This window comes from Emys orbicularis, chromosome 1, assembly GCF_028017835.1.
Source record: "Emys orbicularis isolate rEmyOrb1 chromosome 1, rEmyOrb1.hap1, whole genome shotgun sequence".
Classification (NCBI taxonomy): Eukaryota; Metazoa; Chordata; order Testudines; family Emydidae; genus Emys; species Emys orbicularis.
In genome coordinates, this window is record NC_088683.1 from 144,035,151 (window position 1) to 144,042,651 (window position 7,501).

The window sequence follows — 7,501 nt, forward strand, 5'->3', positions numbered from 1 at the left end:
CCCCCCCCCGCACTTGCATCACTCCAGTCCCGGAGGGAGATGTCTCCTGCTCCTCCTGTAGGTGCTGCCGCCCTCAGTCACAACATCCTGGGATCTGCAGCAGGGGCTGCTGCTCCACCACTGCAGCGCTCCGAGCACAGCAGCCAACGCCTGGGATTTCATGGCCAGTGACACAATTTCGGCCCCAGCTGGAGCCAGTCTGGGAATGACTCCAGGTTCCAGCTTTCATGCATTTCAAATCCTGCCCAGGGGAAATCCCTCTGATTGGCTGCCTTCCCCACTTGCTCGCCTCCTGGGGAATAGCAGCCAACCAGGGCTGCTGCAGGTGTCAGACAATGCTGTCCCTCCTCCCATCAGGGGCCAGAGCTTTTTTCGGGTAGGGGAGTGGGAGAGAGAGCAGCTGACACCATCCTCACAGAAGCGGGGGCGGGGGTGGGGCAGAAAGAGCAGCTCAGGGTGACCTTGCTCCCCCTTCTTGTGAACAATGGGTCAACTTCCTCCCTGCTCCTCCCCTCTGCATCCCTGCTGCACCCAACCTGGGAAGGGTCGGGGGGAAGACCCTGTGTTACTGCAGGAGGAACAGAGGTGCACTGAGGGGCAATGGGTAGAGGTGGGGCTGGGCCGTCTGTGGCACTAATTGCTGGGACCTGGGTGGGGGGGTTGGCCAATGTGGGACTGGGAGGCAGAACTGATGTGGGGACTAGGGGTGCAAAATACAATATAACTTTTAAAAATCTCATGAATTTTGAGCCAATGCCATGAGTTTTGATTGGACTCCTGACTGCTGAACCTTGGGAGTTGGTGAGACAACAGCCACTGGAGATGGGCTGGGCCCAGAGGGTTTTATCCTGCCCCTTTGTGCCCTGCCCCTGGTGGTGAAAGCAGGTTTGTTTATTCCAATTTTGAGCAATTCAAACAGGGGGGCTTCCCCCAGCTTCCATGGGGCTGGGCCCTGTGTCCACAGTAGGGTGACCAGACAGCAAATGTGAAAAATCGGGACGGGGGTGGAGGGCAATAGGAGCCTATATAAGGAAAAGACCCAAAAATCGGGACTGTCCCTATAAAATCGGGACATCTGGTCACCCTAGTCCACAGAAAGCAGGGGTTGTGGAAATGTTTGCAGAGTTCACCTTTCACTAAGGGGCTGCGTAAATCTCTCTAGGTGCCTGTGAAGGGATCTGCTTCCCACAGGTGCCACCTAGTGGTCAGTCAAGGGAGTCGTGGGTGCTCTTTGGTCTTGGCACTCTCTGTTGATAGCCATCCCTGCCCTGCAGTGGGCTTTCCCCTTCTGTGACTCAGACCTCCAGCTGGGACACAAGTTGTTTCCACCCTTCCAGGTTATCTAAAGAGTCCAACAAAGGCTGGTTCTGCTGTCCAGCCAGGAGCTTCAGGCCTCACCCAGCCAAAGACCCAGAGTTGGACTCTCTGGGATATGGGGGCTCCCTAGTGCTGGGTCTCTGGTACCAGAGATAGGCTTTTCACCTCCAGCCCTGGTGAGTAGGGGAACCCAGCCCCACCCACTCCACCAGGTTCCAATCCAGGGCCCAAAGTTAGGCAGCTGAGTCCTACCCCCTGGAGTGCTGTGTGCTGCCTCCCTGGATCACTTCCTACCAGCCTTCCCACACAAAAGGAAAAAGCAAAAGCCGGTAAATGAAATAAATCAAAGAATGAATCTCCAACATTACAAATGGCCCGAGTTCGTTTCCCTCAGCAGGTCGGCTAGACCATCAATAGTCAGGACCCCAGGAGCTGGGCCTCCCATCATGCTCCTTTGCAGAGTGTGTGTGTCCGCTCATCTCCCCTGGCTTCCTGCCAATGAGCTACTCTGCTTCCTTCCGTGCTCCTTTTCAGCTCCTCCCCCCAGCCTGGGCATGCGCTGCAGGTGGAGCGGGCCCAGAGTTGTTCCTTAACCCCTTCCTCTCCCGCATGGGGTTTTTACTCCCCATCACAGAGCCACGTACAACATAGTCCCAGAAATGACCATTTCCCTCTGACTCTCAGCTCCTCAGTGTGGTCCTCCTCTGTTTACAGAGCCCCACTGCTGGGAGAGGGTTCATCTGGCAGGGACTGCTGGAGGAGAAGCCAGGCACAAAACCAAACACCCCTACGCTGCCCCTTCTCCGAGGCCCCTCCTATGCCCCGCCCCTTCTACCCACTTGCTCCATTCCCCCCCGCTCTCCCATCGCTCACTCTTCCCCACCCTCATTCACTTTCACCGGGCTGGAGCAGGGGGTTGGGGTGCGGGAGCGGGTATGGGCTCTGGGCTGGGGGTGTGGGCTCTGGGGTGGGGCCAGGGATGAGGGGTTTGGGATGTGGGAGGGGACTCCAGGCTGGGGCAAAGGGTTGGGGGGCGGGAGGGGGTGAGGGCTCCAGCTAGGGGGTGGAGCCGGGGATGAGGGGTTTTGAGTGCAGAAGGGGGCTCCAGGCTGGGCCAGGGGGTTGCGGGGGGTGTGTGGGGGGATGAGGGCTCCAGCTGGCAGTGGGGATGAGGGGTGTGGGGTGCAGGAGGGGGCTCCGTCTGGACCAGGGGGTTGGGGGGTGAGGGCTCCAGTTGGGGGTGGGGCCCGGGATGAGGGGTTTGTGGTGCGGGAGGGGACTCCGGGCTGGGCCAGGGGTTGGGGTTGGAGTGCGGGGAGATGAGGGCTCTGGCTGGGGGTGAGGCTGGGGATGAGGGGTTTGGGGTGCAGGAGGGGGCTCTGGGCTGGGCCAGGGGGTTGGGGTGCTGGGTCCTGGCGGTGCTTACCACTGCTCCTAGGAAGCAGCCACCAGGTCCCTGCAGCCTCTAGGTGCATGGGCAGCCAGGTGGCTCTGCGCAGTACACGCTGCCTTCGCGCCCACAGGCACCCCCCACCACAGCTCCCATTGGTAGCGGTTCCCAGCCAATGGGAGCTGCGGCGCTGGCACTTGGGGTGTGGGCAGCGCGCGGAGCTTCCCAGTCCCTGGCTGCCCCAGTGTCTAGGGACCGCAGGGACCTGGTGGCCGCTTCTGGGAGCAGCACGGAGCCAGGGCAGGTAGGGAGCCTGCCTTAGCCCTGGGTCCCCACTGTGCTGCTGACTGGACTTCTAATGGCCCAGTCAGCATGCCAACCGGAGCCGCCAGGGTCCCTTTTCTACCGGTTTAAGCACGGCCGGGAGGCAGCTGTCATCCAGAGCTCCTGGGGCAGGCCTCACTGGGGCAAGAGCTCACTGGGGCAAGAGCTCTGTATGGAGGGGCCTCTTGGGTCCCATGGGAGCAGAACTCGGGAATGGAGATGAGAACTGAAAAGGGGCCTGACTGTCTGTGGGCACCGCACTGGTCACTGCCCAGCATGGGCCCTGCCCTTGCCTAGTGGCAGTGTAATCAGGCAGCAGATGGTGTCAGAGTGAGCAACCTAGCCCTGGAGGATCAACAGCCGAGAGGGGCAAGAAGCAGGAGGACTCCAGGACAGCTGGGAAGAGCCAGAGGGTGGGACTCTAGGTGTAGTGTGTGTGTGGGGGGGGGGGGGGGGGTCGGGAGCCTCTGTGGAGGGACTAAGGACTGTGTTGGCCTGGGTGCAGGGATGTGCGAGCCTGGGGAAAGGGCTGTGATGGATGCTGCTAGACTGGGGCTGCGGACCGGGAGTGAACCCCTCGGACACAGAATCGTGTGTGTCCCGAGGGCAGGCAGAGGCCAGGGAGCAACATACCCACCAACCCGGAGTTCTGACTGAGCAGCCAGCAAGCTGCTACCTCGCCAGGCTAGCGCATCCAGCTTTATGTGGGATTAGAGGCCCCGTGTGTGTGTGTGTGTGTGTGTGTGTGTGTGTGTGTGTGTGAAGGTTTTGGGCACCTCCAGAGGTGGGAGAGGGATTGGGCTATTGTTTCACTGTTTCTGTGAATTCCCCCATCCCCTGTCAGCTGGTTGGTATGTTCCCATCCCCCTGCCTAATATTTTGTTAGAGCAATGGTCTCAGAATGCCACTGGATCTTTGTGTGAGGAGTTTCCAGACCCCCAACACATGTAAGCAAAGGGGGTTTCTGCCTGACCCAAAGAGGACTGGCTGCAGCAGCCTCGCCACCCTTGGACACAGGGCCGGCTCCAGGGTTTTGGCCGCCCCAAGCAGCCAAACCAAAAAAAAAGCCGCGATCGCGATCTGCGGCGGCAATTCGGTGGGAGGGCCTTCGCTCCCAGGCGGAGTGAGGGACTGTCCGCCGAATTGCCGCCGAATACCTGGACGTGCCGCCCCTCTCCGGAGCGGCCGCCCCAAGCACCTGCTTGACAAGCTGGTGCCTTGAGCCGGCCCTGCTTGGACAGCTACCAGCACCTGCGCTGCATACAGCCAACAAAGGAGGAGAGGGTTGGGACGGTACTTTCTCTCTGCTGGCAAGGGGCTGGGCAGTTGCAAGGGATTCTGGGGACACATTCCTGAGCTCTCCAGGGCAGTGGCTCTCAACTAGGGGTACACGTTCCCCTGGGGTACGCAGAGGTCTTCCAGGATGTACATCAACTCATCTAGATATTTGCCTAGTTTTACAACAGGCTACATGAAAAGCACTAGCAAAGTCAGCACAAACTAAAATTTCATACAGACAATGACTAGTTTATACTGCTCTACATATTATACCCTGAAATGTAAGTGCAATATCTATATTCCAATTGATGTATTTTATAATTATATGGTAAAAAATGAGACAGTAAGCCATTTTTCAGTAATAGTGTGCTGTGACACTTTTGTGTTTTTATGTCTGATTTTGTAAGCAAGTGATGTGAAATTTGGGGTATGCAAGACAAACCAGACTCCTGAAAGGGGTACAGTAGTCTGGAACGGTTGAGAACCACTGCTCTAGGGTGTCCAGGGGCTGAAAGGAAGCTCCAGTCAGGAGGTGATTCAAGGAGATTCCTTGGAGCCCTGTCAATTTGGGGGGGAGGAGGGAAGGGCCAGAGGAGAACAGTATCTGGTCGGAGAAAGCACTATTGGGGCTGCAGTATGATCCCTCTCCTCCTACTGGGAGAGAGATGAGTTGCTGGCTGTTGTGTATTGGAATCTGTTTGCTGTGTGCGTAGTATGATTTCACTCTCTCTACACAGTGGGGTCTTCGCAGTGTCTAGTGGTTGGGTTGGGGTCCTAAGTGGTCTCCACAGTGCAGGACAGCATGAAGGAATCTCTCCCCAGTTGCTGCACCATACACAGTGCTGAGCCCTGCTCTCACATGACAGGTTGGGGGGGGGGGGGGGATTACTTTGGGATTTGATTCTTACTGCTTCTTAATCTCCCCGCACCCCGCCACCATCTTTTTTTTCCTTCAGCAGCCCTTTGGGGATGTGGCTTATGTCCCTGCTTTCATGCCAGGGTTTCCCAAGTGCTGATGTGGCCCTGTTGTTCCCATTCTACAGGTTGCACAGCAGAGTATGTTGTGCTAGTGAATACCCAATACACATCCCACTGCTTTGTGTGACAGATGGAATTTAGAATATGAATCAGTCTTCACATCCCTCTGATCTGCCCAGACTCCCTTGGGAAAGCCCATCCCCCCTGGCATTACCTGCCCCACCACTTGATCTCATGCTATCTCCAAAATCCAAGGAGAGGGCCCACCCCACACATGCTCAGACCCTCTCATGAGCACCCTCCTTCTCCCCCTGCTACACTCTAGAGAGAGACAACACTAAGAAAGCAGCCCTGGTTTCTATATATAAAACTGGTTATTACTCTTTGCATCCCAGGTGGGCTATGACATCACAGAACCCTTTCCATGTCCATGCCACCTCTAACCAGCACATGCTCTCCTGCAGCTGTTTAACCCCCTTTCTCTCACGTTTGTGGAGCCATTGGTTGCGTTTGCAGTTGACTCTTCTCCATGTCTGTTTACTCTGCACTTTTGACCTTGGTGTCTGCCCTGGGGCTTGGCAGCAGACCAGGTGCAACTGGCAACTCCCTTGGGAATTTAACAGCCTTTCTCTCCTTCGATAAATTGTCACTAACACCAAAGCCAGAGCAGGGGCTTCCTCACACTCTGTGGCAGGGGGATGAGCACAAACTGGGCCTGGGGCCTTGCTGCCTTTTGTGCATCTGGCATGTGCAGCCTCCTGACCCAAGCACAGTGGGAATTTGTAATAGCTCATTGCACAGTTATGAAACCTGAGCTGGAGGCATCATATCAATGCCTTTAGTGGTGGACAGGGGTGCACCAGAATTTTACTAAGGAGGAGGCCCAGAGCTCTCCCTCCTCTGCCCTGCACCCAGCCCCACACACTCCCACCTGCCCTTCCTCCCTGCACTCTGCACCACACACTCCCACCTGCTGTTCCTGCAACCAACCCTGCACTCTCCTCCCTGCACTGACCTCTACACACATTCCTCTCCTGCTACCCCACACCCAGCCCTGTACTCTTCCCCCCGCACATTGTCTGGACCCCTGCTCCAAGCTCTCCCCACTGCACCCATCCCCTTCCTCCCCCCATGGTCTCCCTGCCCCACACCCAGCCCCGAGTTCTTTCCCAGAGAGGTGGTCAGGCTGAAGAGCATCATCCCCACCATGGGTCAGGCAATTCTGGGAGCCCAGACTGCATCCTCCTCCTGCGTCTCCACTTCCACAGGAAGCACTAACAGCCTGGATTCAATCCTCCCAGCCCTGGGGGTTCCTGGTGTCCCCCACGCCACCTCTCCCCAGGGGCTGGGGATACCTGGTGCCCATGGGCACTGGAAGGACTGCAACAGTCGGGTGGCCAAGCAGGTACATGAGATTGCAGAGCCACTAAAACTTGCTCAGCTGCTCTCTGTCCTGATGGAAGGGCATCTGGGTCACATTTACAGCTCTGGCCAGGGGCCAAGCTCCCCCTGCAATACATTCTGGTCATCACTGGTAACTGTGGAGAGTCAGGAGCTCTATAACCCCTCCATAATACCTTTGGAAATCTGCCCCCTAGTGATTTTTGGTGCAGTACCGACGTTGGCCACTAGATGCCACTGTAATCCCATACGAACAGAGCTGCCAATAGTCGCATTTGCTAAGAATGTGATGTCTCTTGGTGCCACCAGGTGGCCATTTCTGCAGGTTCTGGGATGTCACGTGTTAATAATGGGACCTCTTTCCCATTTCCGTGTTTAAAGCTTCAGGATGATTGTATGGTGATGCAGGTGGAAACTAAGAATAAACCATCTCCTCTTCTTTGTGAACAACATAAGTGCAAGGAAAGGTGTATTTGAGGGGTTTTTAACTTGATTTTTGTACATATTTTTTAAATTTTTCCTGAAGATCAAAAATCCGAATAAAGCAACATTAAAGCAACTGAGTTAGGTGAACTGGGACTCTCTGGGTGGATTGTGTCATGCAAGGTGGGAGCTCCATGGGTTTGGAATCCACCACTGTGGGTCTTTGGTGGAAAGAAATTGATATTAAAGGAAAATATGACACCTTCCTCTGTCCTGTCATTTCCAGGACTCACAAAAGGAAATCTTTCTCAGGGAGGCTTCAGGTTCTCAAAGGTGTTTATGAGTTGGGAATATTCTGTAACGGGGCAGAAGATATGTATGTGGTAGATA